Genomic DNA, 22,590 nt, shown 5'->3' with positions numbered 1-22,590 from the left:
CTTCCCATGTTCCCAGCCTTCCAGGAGCTTATATCAATCAATCGATCCATCATTTCAGAGCACTGTCCTAAGTGTTCCAGAGAGTACCATGCAACAGAGTTGGTAGACATGTTCCCTGCCCATAGTGAGCTTACAGTCTAGAGGGGGAGACAGACATTAAGATAAAGAAATAATTGAATTGAATTTATAAATATGTACAAAAGAGCTGTGGAGCTGAGGCTGAGGGTGGGACCAATACCAAAAACCCAAATAATAATGACAATAATTATAATGGTATTTGTAAAGTGCTTGTTATATGCTAGGCACTGTACTAAGAACTGGGGTGAATACAAGCAAATTGAGTTGGACACATTCCCTGTTCCATGTGAGGCTCACAGTCTCAATCCCCATTTTACAGATCAGGTAACTGAGGCCCAGAGAAGGGAAGTGACTTTCCCAAGGTCTCTCAGCAGACAAGCGACGGAGCCGGCATTAGAACCCATGGCCTTCTGACTCCCAGGCCCGTACAAGGGACAGATCCTGCTCTCCCACAGATCTCCCCCCGTTATTCTCTAGCACAAAAGCAGGTGCTCACCAGTTTTGTACTGGACTCCCAGAACTTAGTACATGTTCTACATCCAGTAAGTATTCAATAAATGAATGATAGGTGCGGTGCAGTTTACCAGGCTCTTGGGAAAAGCAGAAAAAAAAGTGACACATTCCCTGCCCACAAGGACCTTCCACTCTACTGAGGGAGCCAGACATGAAAAATATTTGCAACTCGAGTGATCAAAATAAATTAAGAAAAAGAAAAGAAACATAAGTGCTAAGGAGAGTGAAATAAATTCCTAAGAGCATTATTCAAAGGGTTGCTCGGTAAGTATGATTCAAAAGCAATAGGAAAACCTCTTCGACTTCCTGAAGTTTGCCTTGTTTCAAAGTCATAGTGAGGGACATGCATGACATTTCCAAACACAACCCCAAAATTAAAATGATTTTCCATCGGCATAGAGAAGTATCGGCTGTTTCTGCCTGCGGTGAGCCCCAGCTCAACCGTTCCGGCCTCTACTTGGAACAGAAATGGCCTCTGGTTTTAATGCTTATTGCACAACTCATGCCCTCCGCATCATTTGAATGAGTTTCCAGAATTCACGTTTCTTGATCCGTGGATTATTTGAATGTTCTCTTTGCCTAAGAGTATCGGGAGTCCGGCAAGGAGAGTGAAAATGTGAGGTCATTAGCCCACGGCTTTCTCTTTGAGCTAGACTCTCAGCTGCTGAACACATTCACTTCACGCATTTTTCAGCTGGACCCAGATGAGGAAAAAAGCAGAGAAAAGGGGTCATTATAGTCACTACCTGCCATCAGCAGGGCTTTACCCACACATATTGTCCTAAAAAGATGAGCCATTTGCTTTCCATTTAAGCCCCCACACCAGGGAAGTGTCAAAAAAGGTAAATAAGTACCAGATGGAATCTTCATTTGGGTAATATAAATGGCTCACAAGGTCTGATCTCATGCCATCAGACCTCACTGAGGGCTCTGGAATATATTTCATGCCCTGGGGAACCAGGTCTTTTCTCGGTCCAGTCAACAAGCCCCATTTATGGGAGAAACAAACGTGGTTTAGTGAATAAGATGTAGCGTGGCCTAGTGGGTGAAGCCTGGACCTGGAAGCCAGAGGACCTGGGTTCTTTGGCCAGCTCTGCCACTTGCCTGCTGTGTGACCTTGGGCAGGTCACTTCACTTCTCTGTGCCTCCGTTTCCTCAACTGCACAATGGAGATTCAGTATGCTCTGGGAGTCCCATGTGGGAGAGGGACTTACAAGAGTGCTTGGTTCCTAACAACTGCTTAAATACCATAACCCCACCTCCCTTCCCCCCAGATTAAACACTCTTCAAGGAGGGGGATTGCTGTTTGCTAATTCAATTATTCCTCTGTTGGGGCTGTTTCCATGACTCTCTCAAATAATCGGTGCTCACTTCATGGATAATGGATAGAGCCCGGGCCTGGTAGTCATGATGTTCTGGGTTCTAATCCCTGCTCCACCACTTGTCTGCCTTGTGATGTGGGGCCAGACACTTCACTTCTCGGGGCCTCAGTTACTGCATCTGTCAAATGGGGATTAAGACTGTGAGCCCCATGTGGGACATGGATCGTTTCCAACCTGATTATCTTGTATCTATCTTGTATCTGCCTGGCACAAAGTAAGCGCTTAGTAAATACCATTAAAGAAATGATTTACTGATATGATCAACAGCTAAGAACAAGCAGGATCGCCAGAGGCAGAATTGAAGATGACTTTTTTCCTCAGAGTAAAACAGGGTTGGTGCTAAATACTGTCCTGTTCAATCTATTCTTAGACTCAGAAAGTGAAGGGCCTCTCCTCTCTCCGTTCCATACTTCGTTCTGCCATCTGTATCATTTTCCTAAACAAGACATTCCACACATATCTCCCTACTCATTAAAATCTCTAATGGTCGCTCATATATCCCTGTACCGAGCAGAAGTTCCTTACCACTGGCTTTATTATTATACAATAATAATAATAATGATGATATTTGTGAAGTACTCACTATGTGTCAAGCACTGTTCTAAGCTCTGAGGCAGATATAAGATCATTAGGTTGGACACTGTTCCAGTCCCACCTGGGGCTCACACTCTATGTAAGAGGGAGAACAGGCATTGACTCCCCATTTTACAGATGACGAAACTGAGGCCAGACAGGTAAAATGACTTGTCCCAGGTCACGCAGCAGGCAAATGGAAAAGCTGGGTTTAGAACCCAGCTCCTCTGACTCCCAGGCCCACCTGCTCTTTCTTCTAGGCCATGTTACTTCTTTAAAGCATTTCTTCACCTCTCCCCTTCCCCTATTACCTCGCTACAACCCAGACCAACACTTGGCTCCTCTAACACCAGCTTACATGCTGTTCCTCACTGCCGAGCCCTCAGACACGGTGCTTTTCTCTGCCGAGACCGAGGAGTCTAAGGGCATGTGGGAGTAGTTTTTAATCCCCAGTCCTGCACACACAAAGCATGCTGGGAGCATGGCCCCATGGTGGCGAAAGGGAAGGCGGCGGTTACCACGATGCACAATAGACAATGAAGTGGAAAAGAGACTCAGGAAGGCCAGCATGGCTTTAGGGAGACTGTCAGAGCTTGGAGATGATGGGACATTCATCTTTATGCCATGCTGAATGTCTTTAAACCTGTAGGATTGCCTACATCACTACAAATGCATCGATGGGCTGACAATGCAGAAAAGATTGTTGGTGTCCACCAAAATTTTCAGGCAATCAGTCCTTCAATCAGTGGCATTTATTGAGCACTTTCTGCATGCAGAACACTATATTCAGTGCTTGGGAGAGTACAATACAACTGGTAGATTCGTTCACTGATCCGTAGGAGCTTATAGCCTAAAATACAGCTAAGGGAAATAATATAGCGTAAATAAATGTACATAAGTGGTTTGGAGGTGAGGGTGTGGTGAGTTCCAGAGTGGTTAGGAGGCCTGGGCCCAAGTGCACAGGGTACAGGAAGAGGAGGGAGGATAAAGTAGGAAAGTGAGAAGTTAGTAGGGGAAATCTTCTTGGAGGAGATATTAATTTAGTAGGGCTTTGAAGATGGGGAGAGCGGTGAAGGAGGAGGGAATGCCAGGCAGGAGGGAGGGTGTGGGCCAGGGGTCGGCAGCAGGAGAGACGAGAGTGAGATACAGTGAGTAGGTTGGGTTCAGAAGAGCGGAAGGTGCAGGCTGGGTGAGGGTTGGAGAAAAGTAAGGCTATGTAGTGGGAGAGAGCTGATTGAGTGCCATAAGCCCCTGGTGAAGAGTTTCCATTTGATGCGGTGACAGATGGGCAGTCATTGGAAGTTTTTGAGGAACAGGGAGGTGAGCGTAGAACGATTTTTAGAAAAGAATGATTTGGGTAGCCATGAAATTTGGACTGCAAAGGGGAGAGAGACAGGAGGCAGAGAGGTCAGTGAGGAAGCTGAGGCAGTAATCAAGACACGATAGGATAAGCACTTGGATCATCATGGTATCAGTTTGGAGAGGAAAGGGTTTTTCTAGAGATGTGAAGGTAGAATCGACAGGATTTGGTGACTGACTGAATATGTGGGATGAAGGAGAGGGAGTAGAGGATAATGTCAAGGTTGCAGACTTGCGAGACAGGGAAGATGGTGCTGTTGTCTACAGTGTGGGAAAGAGAAAAGCAGCTGCAGCATGAGGCCTCCAAAAAACCCCAAGAAGGCTAGTGGCTGGAGTAGCCATTGGTGTGCTACTGCGGAGTAGCAGCGTGGCTTAGTGGAAAGAGCACGGGCTTGGGAGTCAGAGGTAATCGGTTCTAATCCCTACCCCCTCACTTGTCTGCTGTGTGACCTTGGGCAAGTCACAACTTCTCTGTGCCTCTGTTCCCTCCTCGGTAGAATGGGGATTAAGACTGTGAGCTCCACGTGGAACAACCTGATTACCTTGTATCTACCCCAGTGCTTAGAGCAGTGCTTGGCACATATTAAGCGCTTAACAAATACCATCATTATTATTATTACTGGTGTGCCTTGGACCCCAAAACACGAGGAGCCTGAAATTCTGCTCCTCTAGCTACAGCACCCTACTGATTTTTGCAGCATGGCTCAGTGGAAAGAGCCCGGGCTTGGGAGTCAGAGGTCATGGGTTAGAATCCCTGATCTGCCACTTGTCAGCTATGTGACTGTAGGCAAGTCACTTAACTTCTCTGTGCCTCAGTTACCTCATCTGTAAAATGGGGATTAACTGTGAGTCTCACATGGGACAACCTGATAACCATGTATCTGCCCCAGCGCTTAGAACAGTGCTCTGCACATAGTAAGTGCTTAACAAATACCAACAGTATTATTATTATTATTTTTACTTTGTGTAGATTGTATATTCGGCATTATCTTTTATGCAGTTTTAGTGTTCTACCGCTTTATTACTCCTGATGTGCGGGAGATATTCATTGATTGTGAGCCCCTTGAGGGCTTAGGACAGTGCTCTCCACACAATGAGTGCCCAATAAATACCATCAATTGATTGCTGGTTGGATTACAGGGGCTGGATCCACTTCTCTTATGTGTACTCTTTCCCAGTGCTTAGCGCAGAGCTCTGCCAACTGTAGCGATGGGCAAGTGGGTGGTGAAAGAGAGAATTTGGGTGGGAAGACACGTTCAGTCTGAGGCATCGGTGAGACGTCCGAGTAGAGATATCCTGAAGACGGGATGAAACACTGCATTCTCGGGCATGGATTAGATTTCCCTGCCAGCAGCATCCTTTTCAGAACTGAAGGACAGATAAAGAGATTTAATGTGAAGCGATGACATCACCTCCATGCTCCAGTTCCTACCAAAAACACTAGCAACTCCCTGAGATTGGAACTGAGAATGAATTTGAATACGGCGCGTTTTGTGTTCTTACCGTTCTGATTAGGGCTTTAGACCCGCGAGTCGGAGAGAACTGATTATAGATTGTGATGCATTTGGAAGATAACTAATAAGGGACAGGGAATCAATACTTAGTAAAAGAATGTAGAAAAACAATAAATTGTTGTATTTGAAGATTAACTTTGTTGTTTGTGTCTCCTCATAAAATTAGTTTTGCTGAAGGGCCTACCATGGAGTGACTACCTTAGGGAAATAAAGGAGTGCAGTTTTCATTGTCTCCAAATCTATTTTACGCTCTAGTGGAGTCAGCACTAAATTTGAAGCAGGAAAAATCATACATTGATAGAAGTCACAGTATAAAAAGGTTGGCAGAAACTTGGATTTTTTTTTTCCCCTTGTCCGTTGTCGAAATGTTTAACGTTCCATTAGCTTGAACACCACGATCTTACTGGGTATGAAATACAACGGCATCCGCTGGAATGAAGTGAATAATTTATTTTTAAAACTTTCACCGATCCCAAATCTCATAAATCGCATTGTGTCTGTTCGTTGAAAAAAAAAAACAAAACATGTATTATGTATTATGTTTGCAGATCAATAACGAGCATTAAGGATGAAAATGTATAATTTAACTAACTTGCACAGTGTTCCTTAAAAGCATAAAGACAAAATCAAAGAGGAATATCAAAAGGGGTGTTTAGAGTTTAAATAAGCCTGGTGGGGTTTAAGCAGAAAATTCTAATGTATTTGTCTTCTCAAAGTCCGTTTCTAAACACTCAGAAAGAAATACTACTCTGACATTTATTCTGTGATTACGATGTTAAATTCAGTCCCTGTTCCTCCCAAGGCTCACAGTCTCAGAGAGACAGGGATGGTTGCCCCATTTTTATAGATAAGGAAACAGAGGTTCAGAGAGGTTAAGTGATTTGCCCAAGGTCACACAGCAGGCCAGCAGCAGAGTGGGGACTCGAACCTGGGGCTCCGGACCCCTAGGCCCACGCTCTTTCCACCAGGCCACGCTGTCTCCCGAAATGGAGTTGGGTTGAATGGGAGGTGAGAGGAAAGCATACCAGTCCTGGAGCCCTGGATGCTCTCGGCCTGACGGAGTGGTCACAAGGCACGAGCCATTTAGTGGGATTCCTTATGTTTCTTCCACCACCACTACTGCGGCCGAGGAAAGCACCATGGTCACTAGCAGCGTGGCTCAGTGGAAAGAGCCTGGGCTTTGGAGTCAGAGGTCATGGGTTCGACTCCCGGCTCTGCCACTTGTCAGCTGTGTGACTGTGGGCAAGTCACTTAACTTCTCTATGCCTCAGTTACCACATCTGTAAAATGGGGATTAACTGTGAGCCTCATGTGGGACAACCTGATTACCTTGTATCTACCCCAACGCTTAGAACAGTGCTCTGCACACAGTAAGCGCTTAACAAATACCAACATTATTACCACGCACCCTTCCGACATGCTCCCAGCATGCTCCCTACGTGCCGAGCCAGGGATAAAAGCTGTAAATATTGATTCTATCTATTGCCATTGTTCTTGTCTGTCTGTCTCCCCCGATTAGACTGTAAGCCCGTCAAAGGGTAGGGACGGTCTCTATCTGTTGCCGACTTGTACATTCCAAGTGCTTAGTACAGTGCTCTGCACATAGTAAGCACTCAATAAATACTATTGAATGAATGAATAAATAATAATAATTAATAGTTGTAATATTTGTTAAGCGCTTACTATGTGCCAGGCACTGTACTAAGCACAGGAGTATATACACATTTATCAGGTTGGACCACAGTCCTTGACGTGAATGATGCTCAGAATCTCAATCTTCATTTTCCAGATGAGGTAACCATGGCACAGAGAAATGAAGTAACTTGATCGAGGTCAGACAGCAGACAAGTGGCAGAACAGGAATTAAAACCCAGGTCCTTCTGATTCCCAGCTCTGTGCTCTAACCACTGAGTATGCTGCTTCCCTTAGACTATGTGCCACCTGTGGGACAGGCACTGTGTCTGACCTCATAATCTCATCTCTACCCTAATGCTTAGCCCACTGCTTGGCACGTAGTAAGCACTTAACGTATATTATTATTATTATCACTGTTGTTATTATTATAATCATCACTATTATTAATTCCACCAAACTCGCTGTGGGGCAGGAACATGTCTGCCAAATCTGTTGTATTGTACTCTCTCAAGTGCTCAGTACAGTACTCTGCACACAGTAAGCGCTCAATAAATACCATTGATTGGCTGGCTGAGCTCCAAAACAGCTCTTCCTACCGGCTCCTACCGATCCTCACATTCCCTGCCTTATGCCCTGCCGATCCTCACATTCCCTGCTTTTCTAGTGGAAAGAGCCTGGGCTTGGGAGTCAGAGGTCTTGGGTTCTAATATCGGCTCCGCTACTTGTCTGCTGTGTGACCTTGGGCAAGTCACTTAACTATTCTGTGCCTCAGTTACCTCACTTGGAAAATGGGGATTAAGACCGTGAGCCCCATGTGGGACAACCTGATTACCTGGTATCTACCCCAGCGCTTAGAGCAGTGCTTGACACATAGTAAGCGCTTAACAAATACCATCGTTATTATTATTTATAATTACATCAGAAAGGCTCCAAGCAAGGAGAAGCAGCATGACACAGTGGAAAAAGCACAGGCTTTGGAATCCAAGGACCTGCATTCTAATCCTGGCTTCGCCATTTGTCTGTTGTGTGACTTTGGGCAAGTCACTTCACTTCTCTGGGCCTCAATTCCCTCATCTGTGAAATGGAGATTAAAACTGTGAGCCCACATGGGGCGTGGACTGTGTCCAACTTGATTAGCTTTCATTTACCCCAGGCCTTAGTACAGTCCCTTGCAGTCCCTTGCAGTCCGCTCCAAACAAAAACTCCTCACTCTAGGCTTCAAGGCTCTACATCACCTTGCCCCTTCCTACCTCTCCTCCCTTCTCTCTTTCTACCACCCACCCCGCACGCTCCGCTCCTCTGCCGCCCACCTCCTCACCGTCCCTCGGTCTCGCCTATCCCGCCGTCGACCCCCGGGCCACGTCCTCCCGCGGTCCTGGAACGCCCTCCCTCCTCACCTCCACCAAACTGATTCTCTTCCCCTCTTCAAAACCCTATTTAAAACTCACCTCCTCCAAGAGGCCTTCCCAGACTGAGCTCCTCTTCTCCCTCTACTCCCTCCCCCCCCCTTTACCTCTCCGCAGCTAAACCCTCTTTTTCCCCTTTTCCCTCTGCTCCTCCCCCTCTCCCTTCCCATCCCCACAGCACTGTACTCGTCCGCTCAACTGTATATATTTCCATTACCCTATTTATTTTGTTAATGAATTGTACATCGCCTCGATTCTATTTAGTTGCCATTGTTTTTAAGAGATGTTCTTCCCCTCGACTCTATTTATTGCCATCGTTCTTGTCTGTCCATCTCCCCCGATTAGACCGTAAGCCCGTCAAATGGCAGGGACTGTCTCTTTCTGTTGCCGACTTGTTCATCCCAAGCGCTTAGTACAGTGCTCTGCACATAGTAAGCACTCAATAAATACTATTGAATGAATGAATGAATGAAAGATAGTACACGCTTAAAAATACCATTAAAAAACATGTAAAAAACCTCTTCTCTGTGCCTCAGTTAACTCATCTGTAAAATGAGGATTAAGAATGTAAGTCCATTCATTCATTCATTCAATAGTATTTATTGAGCGCTTACTATGTGCAGAGCACTGTACTAAGCGCTTGGAATGAACAAGTCGGCAACAGATAGTGACAGTCCCTGCCGTTTGACGGGCTTACAGTCTCCCACATAGGATGTGGACAGTGTCGAACCTGATTACCTTGATTCTACTCTAGTGCTTAGAACGGTACTGGGCACATAACAAGGGCTTAACAAATGCCAATTTAAAACAACAATAACAACAACAATAACAACAACAACAACAACAAAACCCGGAGTCCTGATTAGGCAAAGGCATTCCCAGCAAAGTCACCGGCAATGAGAGCTTTTCCAGCAGGAGGCAGGAGGGAGAAATCACAGCAATGTGAGAGTCCAGGCCCTGCATATTCATTCAAATCATTCAATTGTATTTATAATAATAACAATAATGTTGGTATTTGTTAAGCGCTTACATATGCTGAGCACTGTTCTAAGCACTGGGGTAGATACAGGGTAATCAGATTGTTCCATGTAAGGCTCACAATCTTAATCCCCATTTTACAGATGAGGTAAGTGAGGCACCGAGAAATTAAGTGACTTGCCCAAAGTCACACAGCTGACAGGTGGAGGAGATGGGATTAGAACCCATGACCTCTGACTCCTAAGCCCATGCTCTTTCCACTGAGCCACGTTATCGAGCACTTATTGTGTGCAAAGCACTGTACTAAGCATTTGGGAGAGTACAATACATCTCCCTTCCTCTCTGTCAGTCTCTTCCTCTTTCTCTCCTGTTTCTTTGTCTTTATCTGCCTCTCTCTATCAGTTTCTCTCTTTCCTTTCCCTGTTTCACTCTGCCCTCTTCCTCTAGCTCTGTCCCTCTCTCCTCTGTCTTTTTCTCTTTCTCTGTGTTGTTCTCTCCCCCCTTCACCCACATCCACCAATCGATGGTATTTATTGAGCTCTTACTGTGCGCAGAGCGCTGTACTGAGCACTCGGGAGAGTACAGTGGAACAGAATTGGCAGACATGTTCCTCGCCCACAGTGAGTTACAGTCTAGAGGGGGAGAGAGACATTAATATAAATAAGTAGGGTTATATACATAAGAGCTGAGGGACTGGGGGTGGCGTGAATAAGGGGGGCAAATCCAAGTCCATGGGCGATGCAGAAGGGAGAGGGAGTAGAGGAAATGAGGGCTCAGTTGGGGAAGGCTTCTTGGAGAGATAGGATTTTAATAAATTAATCAAGGAATGGCATTTATAATAATAATAATGGTATTTGTTAAGGGCTTACTATGTGCCAAGCACTGTTTTAAGCACTGGGGTGGATACAGAGTAGTCAGATTGTCCCACATGGGGCTCACACTTTTAATCCCCATTTTACAGATGAGGTAACTGAGGCACAGAGAAATTAAGTGGCTTGCCCAAGGTCACAGCAGATAGGTGACAGAGCCAGGATTAGAACCCACATCCTCTGACTCCCAAGCCTGTGCTCTTTCTACTAAGCCACACTGCTTCTCTATTTCTCCATTTACGGAGTGCTTACTGTGGGCAGGACCTTGTACTAAGCATTTGGGAGTGGACAATACTGCAGAATTAGCGGATCCGTCCCCTGCTTCTGAATCTTGGGCTTCAGCCGTTCCTCTTCTTTGACTGCTGCTAACACCTCACCCTACTCTGGGTTGCTTCTGAGCTCTCGATGGCCTCCTTCTTTCTGCCCCTCCATTCCCAAGAGAGCTTGGGGATGCAGGGAAATGAATCTTAATCCTTGGGAATGGGAGGGAGATGGCCACAATTCTCGTTGGTGACAAGCCTCGTGCAGCATGGCTTAATGGAAAGAATTAAGGCCTACTATTATTATTACTATTTATCATTGAAATATTTGTTAAGGACTTACTATGTGGTATAATAATAACAACAATAATGATAATAATAATAACAACAATTGTAGAATTTGTTAAGCCCTCACTGTGTGCCAGACATTATACTAAGTGCTGGGGCAGATATAAATCGACCAGGTTGGACACAGTTCTTGTCCCGCATAGGGCTCACAGTCTAAGCAGGAGGGAGGATTTAATCCCCATTGTACATATGAGGAAACTGAGACACAGAGAAGTGAAGTGACTTGTCCAAGTTCTCATAGCAGCCAAGTGGTGGAGCCGGGATTAAATTCCAAGTCCTCTGATTCCCAGACCCACGCTCCTTCCAGAAGCCAGACTTCTTCTCTGGGTTCGAATACTAACTCTCCCACTCGCCTGCTGTGTGTGACCAAGGGTAGGACACCTCACTTCTCTGGGCCTTGTTTTTTTTCATCTGTAAAATGGGGATAAAACCCATCTTTTTGCTCTCTCTCAGACCATGAGCCCCATGTCGGCAAAGGGACTGGCCCAATTATCACATTTCACATATCTCCCCCAGTGGATGGTACAGTACATAGGAAGTGCTTCACAAATTATTGGTAATGCCATTTTGTATCTTCAGACCTATTAGCCAATCTGTGTATGAGCGATTAACTTGCCAATCTACCCCTATCTTTCTTCAGATAAGCAATTGGGTGACACTTGGCCAACCATCTAGAAATCTCTTCCTCCTTACTTGTCCAGCTCGAGTCTGAGATCCAGCCCCTAGCGACACTTCAGACAGCCTTAGTCTCCCAACTGTGTGTGCTCTCTTAACAGAAGATGAAGTGAATGGCAGGATTCAGCATCCTAGTAGACTAAAGACAGGTGCATAGATGTTTGAGATTCGGGTCTTCTCGGGGAATGGGTCTCCAATTTAGGTTATGAATGTGTGAGCGGGGGGATGACGGGGAGTGGCCCTTCATATACTTGTGTGTGTGTGTGTGTGTGCTTGTGTCTGCCCTTCCCGATGATGTCCCTGACAGTGAAGTTCACTGATGGAGTTGTGTGTAAAAGGCCCGAGAGTCCCAACCACACTGCACAAACACAAAGGTCCCTGGTTGTGGTGACATGGCTGTGGTTTGTGTCTCAGAGCAGCCACTCGTAGCAGTGACAATGACGATAACAATAATTGTGGTATTAAGCGTGCACTAACTGCCTAGGGCTGTGCTATGGGCTGGGGGAGATACCACATCATCAGGTTGGACACGGTCCCTGTCCCATAAGGACCTCACAGTCTAAGGAGGAGGGAGGAGGACCGAAACCCCATTTTACAGATGAGGAAACTGAGGCCCAGGGAAATGAAGTGACTTGCCCAAGGTCACACGGCAGGCAAGTGATGGAGTCGGGATTAGAACCCAGGGCCTCTGAATCCCAGGCCCGAGCTCTTTCCACCAGGCCACACTGCTTCCCAACCTTCCCCAGACGTCGGCGGGCAATCTGTCTCGGCTAGGGCCGCTCCCTGCCGGGACGCTCAAGTATTTTCTCTGACTCCCTCCTTTCCGTTGCTCCTTTCCACTTCTCCATCCAACCACTATCCAGTTGGCCGACAGCAGCTGACTCTCGGCATGGGTCCTGCCTAGCAAAGCTTTATGGAATTAGAGAACAGGAGACTGACTTTGCTGAAGAGTGGCCTGCCGGGTATCTGAAGGCTCTGATTTTCCTGACTGAAGCTCACCTGGTCACTTTACAGACCTGTAATGAGCCCAAATTGGAAGATTTCCTTCACACCCATAAGTCAAAAGCCAGCCTGCTGAGGGTCGAGAAGAGAGTTGGTGCCGAGAAAATGGAATGTGACGGGAGGATCCGGCCTGTTTCTGGAATCTGGGGAGGACTGGGAGCTGGAGAGGATGAGGAGATTGGGAGGGTTTTGTTTTGATTTGTTTCTTTAAGATGGGGGAAGTCTTGCGATTGTTTGAAGGGAGAGGAGAAGGAACCCATGGATAGCGAGAGATCAAAGGTAGCAGTGAGGGAAGCGGAAGGAGTAGGAGTGAGTGATTTCATGAGGGGAAGGTGGAGAGGTTCAGAGGGGCAGATGGAGGGTAAATTGGTAAGGGGCACTACCCAAACCACACCGTGGCATCAGAACAAATCCCAGCCCAGCCAACAACACACAACTTTGTAGCACAGGTAATGGGAAAAGTGAGGGAAGCAACAAACTGCTGTTTCACAGACCTCACAAATAATCTAAATGGCAGTGGCCCAGCACACAAGCATTAAATCCTCAGTTAATTAGCAGGAATAAATGAGTCACTTCTTACAAAGCAAATTCTTCACAAAGCTTTTAACTTCAAGAACTATTATTCTTTCCCGCCGTGACTTTTATGATCGTATACAGAATTACTGAGAGATTTTTAAGCCGTATGCCTTAAAGTTTGATCAGGTGAGCCACCTTCTCATTCTCCTTTGAAAATCAGCATTGCTGACACCTAGAATCATGTTATCCATCTTCATTACTGTCCGTGTTGTTCCAGTTTCTTGATGCATATGGCTGCTCGATGCCTACATGTGGAAGCAAGGCTTTGCAACTTCCCACCGTCACAGTGGCAACAATAACTGCACAACAGGAATGTCATTGTTCTACTGTGGGCCAGATCCAGACTCCAAATCAATCCTGCCAGTCAGAGGAGCCTTTCAAAGTTAGTTCCTGAACTCACAATTTGTGTTTTCTTTTTTTCCAGATTAAAGATTCAAAATAAAGGCGAAGCTTGCCAATAATACCATAGATGGCATTTGGTAAGCATGTACTCTATGGCAAAGGATGTATCTGTTTCTACCCCAGTGCCTAGCAAAGTGTTTGGCACCTAGTAAGCACTTTGGAACTATGATTAACAGTGGGCTTAATTCGGGAGTAAAGAAGGGTCGGACACAGTCCCCGTCCCACATGGGGCTCACAGTATGTGGAAGGGGAGGGCAGGCAGCCCACTCCCATTTTCCATATGAGTAAAGTGAGTCTCAGAGCAGTTATGTTGTCTGGCCCAAGCTTACCTAGCAGGGTGGTGGCAGATTTGGGAATCAAATACAGGTATTATCATCATCATCATCATCATCATCATCTTATTCTTAAAGAGTCGCTCAGCACAAATCCCTCTACTGCTCTGGAAAACCCTTCTTCTTGTTTCCCTTGTCTCTCTGCGTTGAGAAAAAATACCTCACGATCAGCTTCAAGGCTCCCCACCATCTGGCCCCATGGTCTCTTCACGGCTTAGTGGAAAGAGCCCAGGCTTGGAAGTTAGAGGATACAGTTCTAACCAGCAGACCACGGCTCTGCCCATCTGTAAGGTCCTTCTGAAATCCCATCCCCTCCAGGAGACCTTCCCTGATCAATCTCTCATCTCCCCACCCTCTTTCCCCCCTGTCCTGCCACTTCATCTAAGGATTTGGACCCATTTCACGCTTACCCACTGCATTTATGTTCATATCCTTATACACTATTGCTTCCTCCTACCTTGAATTTATTTTAGTGTCTGTTTCCCCCATTAGATTGTACTCCTCCAAGAGTATAATACAGTGCTCTCTAGGCCCAGGTGATCATAAGCTCCTTGGGTATGCAGGCATCATGCCTAGTTACTACCATGCTTCTCCCAAGTTCTTATAGTTGGGAGCTTGTTCTGTGCACACACTAAGCCCTCAATAACTGTATTGATTGATCGATCGATGTGCTCATTACCCATGAACTGTATCCTTCCAGCACTTATTACAGAAAGTGTTTCGCACCCTCTAAGCGCTTCGTCAACGTTCGTATTGATTGTTGGTGTCAAAAGGAGAAAATCTTCACTAAAATCCTGACTCCTGATGGCAACGTTCCAGTGAGGGAAGCCCTTGGAAAGGTGGGAGATGCTTCCCGTTTCCAGACTAGCTTTCGCTGAATTGAAAAAGAGGAAATCACATTGAGGTCTCTAGCCAGGGGAAAGGGCTGACATAACTACAGGAAGGGTGAAGCAGTGGAAAGAGGAAAGAGTGTAGGCGTAGAAGTCAGAGGACCTGGGTTCTAATTCCAGTTCTGCCGCATCTCCGCTGTGTGACATTGGGTCCTTTCCTGCACCTCAGTTCCCACATCTGGGTGGGATAGGGACAGTGTCCAGACTGATTATCTTGTATCGACCACTTAGTAAAGTGCTGGGCACATAGTAAACATTTAACCAGTACCATAACAATGATAAAATATAATAACAACATGTCAAAATTTTATTACTCTATCTGCCCAGGGAGCAACATCGATTGGATCATTTGGAAATGTCCAAGGTATGAAAGGTTTGGTTGTTCATCTAACATTGTAAGTCTGGTACATCAAAGTATTTTCCCCAAATCTTTCTCAGGCTGTAGAAGTTCAATCTTCAAAGAACACGGTGACCTTAAATCTCCTCTGGCTCTGGACAGATCTCACATGAGCAATGCAAATGAAGTATAAATTGGCTAAGATAGGTTCATCTCTGTTGGAACAGATTTACAATTTCAGAACACCAAAAAGCACAAAAAAGCTGAACACATACAATTTCCAGGTGGGCACTTGGACAGCAAGGGGGCTACATCAAAATTATGGAAATGGAAAAATAAGATGCCACTTTCCAAAGGACATAAAGCCAAACAAATTGAAATAGAAAAGATAAATAATACAAACACACTACTGGAAAAAAAACACAACATAGCTGAATAATAATTATTCCTGGAACGACAACCAAAATCTTTCATTTTGGTTATAGCCCCACAACTGCCACTTTATTATATTTGTTCCCCCTACACCCTCATGCATTCCCCATCTCCCGTACCACATATTTTCATGCTTTTTACACCTTTTTATTACCCAGTGGAAAGGGCATGGGCCTGGGAGTCAGATGACCTGGGTTCTAATCCTGTCTTTGCCACTTGCCTGTTGTGTGACCTTGGGCAGGTCATTTCACTTCTCTGTACCTCAGTTTCTTCATCTGTAAAATGTGGGTCCAATGCCCATTCTCCCTCGCATTTATTCAATAGCATTTATTGAGCGCTTACTATGTGCAGAGCACTGTACTAAGTGATTGGAATGTACAATTCGGCAGCAGATAGAGACAATCCGTACCCAATGATGGGCTTACAGTCTAATCGGGGGAGACAGACGGACAAAAACAAGACAACATAATCATGATAAACAGAATCAAGAGGATGTACACCTCATTAAAAAAATAGATAGGGTAATAAAAATATATACAAATGAGCACAGTGCTGAGGGGAGGGGAATGGAGGGGGGAGGAGCAGAGGAAAAGGGGGCTTAGCTGAGGGGAGGTGAAGGGGGGAAAGGTAAGGGAGCAGAAGGTGGAGGGGGAGCAGAGAGGGAGCAGAGGGAAAAGGGGAAGCTCAGTCTGGGAAGGTGTCTTGGAGGAGGTGAGCTCTCAGTAGTGCTTTGAAGAGGGGAAGAGAGTTAGTTTGGTGGAGGTGAGGAGGGAGGGCATTCCAGGACAGCGGTAGGACATGGGCCGGGGGTCGATGGCAGGATAGGCATGAATGGGGGATGGTGAGGTGAGTGGCAGAGGAGCGGAGCATGCGGGATGGGCAATAGAAAGAGAGAAGGGAGGAGAGGTAGGAGGGGGCAAAGTGATGGAGAGCCTCGAAGCCCAGAGTGAGAAGTTTTTGTTTCGTGCGGAGGTTGATGGGCAACCACTGGAGGTTTTTAAGGAGGGGATTGGCATGCCCAGAGCCTTTCTGCACCAAGATGATCCGGGCAGTGGAATGAAGAATCGACTGGAGTTGGGAGAGACAGGAGGAAGGGAGATCAGAAAGAAGGCTGACACAATAATCCAGCCGGGATATTATGAGAGTTTGTACCAGTACGATAGCCATTTGGATGGAGAGGAAAGGGCGGATCTTGGCGATATTGTAAAGGTGAGACCAGCAGGAATTGGTGACGAATTGGATGTGTGGGGTGAATGAGAGCTGAGTCAAGGATGACACCAAGGTTGTGGGCTTGAGAGATGGGAAGGATGGTTATACCATCCACGGTGACAGGGAAGTCAGGAAGAGGACAGGGCTTGGGAGGGAAGATAAGGAGCTCAGTTTTCTACATGTTGAGTTTTAGGTGGCGGGCAGACATCCAGGTAGAGACGTCCCGGAGGCAGGAGGAGATACGAGCCTGAAGGGAGGGGGAGAGGACAGGGGAGGAGATGTAGATTTGTGTGTCATCTGCATAGAGATGATAGTTGAAGCCGAGGGAGCGAATGAGTTCACCAAGGGAGTGAGTGTAGATGGAGAAGAGAAGAGGGCCAAGAACTGACCCTTGAGGAACCCCCACAGTTAGGGGATGGGAGCGGGAGGAGGAGCCTGCAAAGGAGACCAAGAATGACCAGCCAGAGAGATAAGAGGAGAACCAGGAGAGGACGGAGTCCATGAAACCAAGGTGAGATAAGGTGTGGAGAAGGGGATTGTCGACAGTGTCAAAGTGTCAGAATCATTTAGATTCTGAGCCCCATGTTGGGCAGGGACTGTGCCTGATCATATAATCTTATATCTCCTCCAGTGTTTAGAATAGTGTTTGGCACATATTAAGCACTTAGCAAATACCATTATTCTGATTATGTACATCTCAAAGCAGCATGAAGCAGCATGGCTTAGTGGAAAGAATGTGGGCATGGGAGTCAGAGGTCGTGGGTTCTAATCCCGCTCCGACACTTGTCCGCTGTGTGACCTTGGGCAAATCACTTAACTTCTCTATGCCTCAGTTCCCTCATCTGTAAAATGGGGATTAAGACAGTGAGCCCCATATGGGTTAACTTGATTACCTTGTATCTACCCTAGTGCTTAGAACAGTGCTTGCCATATAATAAGAGCTTAACAAATACCATTATTATTATTATTTTTATTCATAGCATGCGGGCCTGGGCTGAGGGATTCTGAGAGTTCTTTCAGTTGCTGGGAAGGACCCCTTCTGACCAATTTTAAGGCAGCCAGACTTTGGCCCAAGGACCTTTGGCCAATACGTCCAAAAGTTAACATAAAGGTATTTCACACCTTGGTGAAGGGCAGGAGACAGGCTGGGCCGGAAACACAAATGAATGCTGAGAAGCAGCATGATGTAGTGGATAGAGCATGGGCTTGGAGGTCAGAAGGTCTTGAGTTCTAATCCCGACTCTGCCACTTACCTGCTGTGTGAGATTGTGAGCCTTATGTGGGACAGGAAATGTGTCCAACCCGATTGGCTTGTATCTACTCCAGCACTTAGTACAATGACTGGCACATAGTAAGCACTTAACAAATACCATCATTATTATATGAAGCAGTGTGGCTCAGTGGAAAGAGCCCGGGCTTGGGAGTCAGAGGTCATGGGTTCGAATCCCAGCTCTGCCACTTGTCAGCTGTGTGACTGTGGGCAAGTCACTTCACTTCTCTGGGCCTCAATTCCCTCATCTGTAAAATGGGGATTAACTGTGAGCCTCACATGGGACAACCTGATTATCCTGTATCTACCCCAGCACTTAGAACAGTGCTCTGCTCATAGTAAGCACTTAAAAAAATACCAACATCATCATATGAAGCAGGTAACACTCATGCTGGGAATCTTTCATTCATTCATTTGTATTTATTGAGCGCTTACTGTGTGCAGAGCACTGTACTAAGCGCTTGGAATGTACAATTCGGAACAGATAGAGACAATCCCTACCCAACAACGGGCTCGCAGTGGAACAAAAGGGGGAGACAGGCAACAAAACAAGTAGTCAGGCATCAATAGCATCAAAATAGATAGAATCATAGATATATACACATCATTAATAAAATAGAGTAATAAATAATATATACAAATATACACAAGTGCTGTGGAGAGGGGAAGGGCGTAGAACAGAGGGAGGGAGTAGGGGGAATGGGGAGGGGAAGAGGGAATCTGTGTGGCTGCTCATAATCACTATCACGAGATGGCAGGACCGTGGCCTAAACACCTAAGACTCATGTTGAAAGTCTGTGCCGCCACTCACAGCTGCCAAACAACAGGTAAGACTCACACCGGGAGTCCATGCCATCACGAACCAGCATGGCCGCTACGAGCCAACCAGGCTCCTCCGGCCTGGGACCATATGCACGAACTTGGGGCAAACAGTTGGAGGTGTATTGGTGTGTACGTGTCTGTATGCATTTATCCCTTCAAGTAGACTAAAAATTGAATAGAGCTCTCTGCTCTATACAGTGGTGGTTTGATTTTGAACTTGTCATCTAGTGCCTGACCAGTTAAAAGCCCCAACTCCACTAGGGTGGTTGGCTCGTGATTGGAGACATTAGAGAGGGATCCTTAGAAACTCAAAGCTAAACAGGTCAGGTGGGCTAAAGGGTGTTTCTTAAGCTGCCTCCGGGGAGTCTGAGCTGGGCAAGGACCTGAGATAGGCTCATGACCTAAGTGGCTGAAAATAGGGGGAGGTGAATCCTGAGAACTGCATAGCCAAACTGATCAGTTGGGCTAAAGGGAGTGGTGCTTCTTTAGGCGTCCAAGAAGGCTGAGCGGGGTAAAGATCTCAGAGATGGGTTCTTGTTAAACTGGACTGGAGAGATGACTCTGGAAGATGTGCTTTCAGATATTTTGAGGAAGAGGGAGGAGAGAGGTGGCCTGTAAAACTCGAAGTGGGTGGGAACCCCCTTTGAGAATATTTATCCTTTTTTTTTCCCCAGTGGAATTTGTTAAGCGCTTACTATGTGGCAAACATTGTTCTAAGCAATGGGATAGATAAGTAATCAGGTTGGACAGATTCGAATTGTACAATCTAAGCACTTAGTACAGTGCTCTGCACACAGTAAGCACTCAATATATATGATTGGATGAATTGAATGAATGAACAGATTCCATGTCCCACATGGGGCTCACGGTTTCATCCCTGTTTTACAGATGAGGTAACTGAGACAGAAAAGTGAAGCGACTAGCACCAGGTCACACAGCGGACAAGTGGCAGAGTCAGGATTAGAACCCAGGTCTTTCAGATTCACAGACTCGTGCTCTATCCACTAGGCTGCACGGTTGTCTTGAATCAGACAGGTTGCTCCCACAGGCACAGTAAACCTCCTTTCAGTGTCCACCCCTGAATGAAGCCCTGCTGCTCCCTTCACGGCCCAGTCTGTCCATCTAGGCAGGCCCAGGCCGGGTGCGCTGCTCGGGCCCCGACCTTTTCCGCAGTGAGACAAGTGACTTTCCGTGAACCTTCCCTTCCCTCCCCTCATGGTGAACCTCCCCTTCAACCCCTCTTGGAGGGCATCAGAGGAACAGATACAACGTAGCAAGCAGAGAGCGGCCTGTGGCATTGCCCGGAAGGATTTTCAGAGTTCCAGCAGCCCGCACTCCTCTCAGGGTTGCACCTGGAGAGTTTTCAGTACTCTACCAGTCTCGGCTATGGGAGGGAGAGTCAACCAGAGGCCTAACCATTCCATTCCTAACTTGGCCAGTGGTTAGTGAGTGGAAGGCCATCTGCTACAAGCCAAAATTCATCCATGCTGGGCAGCAGCGGCACGGGAGAGAGTCGAGGGCAGAGATCCGAGTTTACTGCGCGGAAGGCAGCAGTGGTAAACCACTTCTGGATTTTTACCAGGAGAACTCTATGGATCCATGATGGAACGATTGCAGGTGGAGGTGGGGCGTTCTGGGAGAGATGTGTCCATGGTGTCGTTATGGGTAGGAAATGACTCTACGGCATAAGACAAGGCAAGCAGCCCGCAACAGGGTTGCACAGTTGACGTGATGCCCAGATTACAGTGGACTTGGGTTTCTCAGCAAAAAAACATCTAAATACCCACTCCAGAGTGCTGTGTTCAAGACCTCATTAAAAGGGGAGACCCTTAACCTGCTCAGTTGCTTACCAGAGTTGCAGAAAAGTGTGAATCCCATGCTCCAGGGGCAGTTGGCTATTTTACTGTTTCTCTCTCAAATGGCTTTTTTGTGTCCAGTCATACCAGGTCAATATCAGGGAAACCCTGGAGCTTTAAAACGCCCCTTCCTCCTGCCCTTAGTGAAAGGGGACAACTGTTTGCTCTGGTTGGGGATATTGCTATGTGTTTGTGTGTGTTTGTTTGGTTTTACTCTGGAGTAAAATACAGTGTACAATTCTACAAATATCTCACAATTCAAAAGCTTCACCTTGTAAGGCAATCCGGGATATCCACTAATAAAAAGAAAAGAACGTTGTCAGATTTCTTACTGCTACCTATGTCATCCTTATTCTTATTCCTGCTCCCACAATTTGCCCAGCAGTTCTGTCCATTGGTCTCTGTCTACCCCCATTAGATTGTGAGCTCCTGAGGACCAGAAAATACATGTTGTAATTCTGCTATGTTCTGCCATGTTTTCCTGAAGTGTTTTAGGCTCAGTGGGCTTTCGATGAAATTCATTGCTTGACTAATTGGTGAAGCAAGAAGGACATTAGGTCTGGCCTAGTAGATGACCAATCGATCAATTGATCAATCAGTGGTACTCACTGCAAGCTTACTGTGTGCAGACCACTGTATTTTACTCCAGTGCTTAGTACAGTGCTCTGCACATAGTAAGTGCTCAATAAATATGAATGATTGATTGATTGATCTGTCTCCCCCGATAGCTCTTTATGGGCAGGGAACATGTCCACCAATTCCGCTGCAGTGTACTCTCCCAAGCGCTTAGTACAATCCTCTGCACAGAGTAAGTGCTCAATAATTCCACTGATCGATTAATCAATCTGAAGTAAAAACTGAAGTGTTTACTTCAGTTCTCTGAACATAGTAAGTGCTTAATAAATGTGACTGATTAATTGATAATAATAATAATGGTGGTATTTGTTAAGCGCTTACTATGTGCAAAGCACTGTTCTAAGCACTGGGGAGATACAAGGTGATCAGGTTGTCCCACATGGGGCTCACAGTCTTAATCCCCATTTTACAGATGAGGTAACTGAGGCACAGAGAAGTTAAGTGACTTGCCCAGAGTCACACAGCTGGCAAGTGGCAGAGCTAGGATTCGAACCCATGACCTCTGACTCCCAAGCCCGGCCTCTTTCCACTGAGCCACGCTGCTTCTCTGATTGATCTCCCAAGAGCTTAGCTCAGAGCTCAGTAAATACCACTGATCGATCCATCGATCGATTAATTGATCTGTCTCCCCCGTGGACTGCCAGCTTATTATGGACGGGGAAAGTATCCATCAACTCTGTTATACTGTACTCTCCCAAGCAGTAAGTACAGTGCTCTGCACATAATAAGTGCTCAAGTGATATCATCAATTAAATGATTGATCGATTGATCAGTGCTCTCCCAAGAATGCTGAGGAAATGGAAAAGGTGCCTGATTAAATTTTCCAGGGCCCAGCATGGGAGAGACTCCCCTGAACAACACGTGCATGATGTGAACAGGGCACCAAGCAGAGGTTTGGTATGTACCATAATCATCATTATTATCTGGCTCATTTGCCGAGTGAGAAGGTGCCTACAAGCAGTCTGCAGCAGCCCTCTGGCAAGTTTTGTTATCTTCCCAGTGGGGGGAATTTGGCGAGGTGTGATTTGGAGTGTTCGTTCCACACTACGATGATGAGCAGAGGGAAGGTCTGGGATCCATCAAGGCAAAATTGCCCACAGAACCGTTCCATACCGCCATGAACCCCTGCTAAGTGGCCACCCCACCCAGGGGACCCAACGCTTTTTCCCAGAATGCCGCTGGGCCCGTCCACTTTGTGCAACACCCCAGGAGGGGTCTGTCTGCCCCCAGAAACCA

The 22,590-nt window shown here is 46.4% G+C and overlaps 1 non-coding gene across 1 annotated transcript; it reads left to right on the top strand.

Annotated features, from left to right (window-relative positions):
* Positions 1–20,196: 20,196 nt before the first annotated feature.
* On the top strand, positions 20,197–20,334 carry LOC114806960. Its single transcript, XR_003755013.1, has one exon. It is a non-coding gene; the product is annotated as a small nucleolar RNA SNORA7 (small nucleolar RNA).
* Positions 20,335–22,590: the final 2,256 nt, after the last annotated feature.

The sequence above is a fragment of the Ornithorhynchus anatinus genome, chromosome X1 (genome assembly GCF_004115215.2).
Source record: "Ornithorhynchus anatinus isolate Pmale09 chromosome X1, mOrnAna1.pri.v4, whole genome shotgun sequence".
Taxonomy (NCBI): Eukaryota; Metazoa; Chordata; class Mammalia; order Monotremata; family Ornithorhynchidae; genus Ornithorhynchus; species Ornithorhynchus anatinus.
Note: the sequence above shows the minus strand (reverse complement) of the source record. Positions and strands in the feature narration are given on the sequence as shown.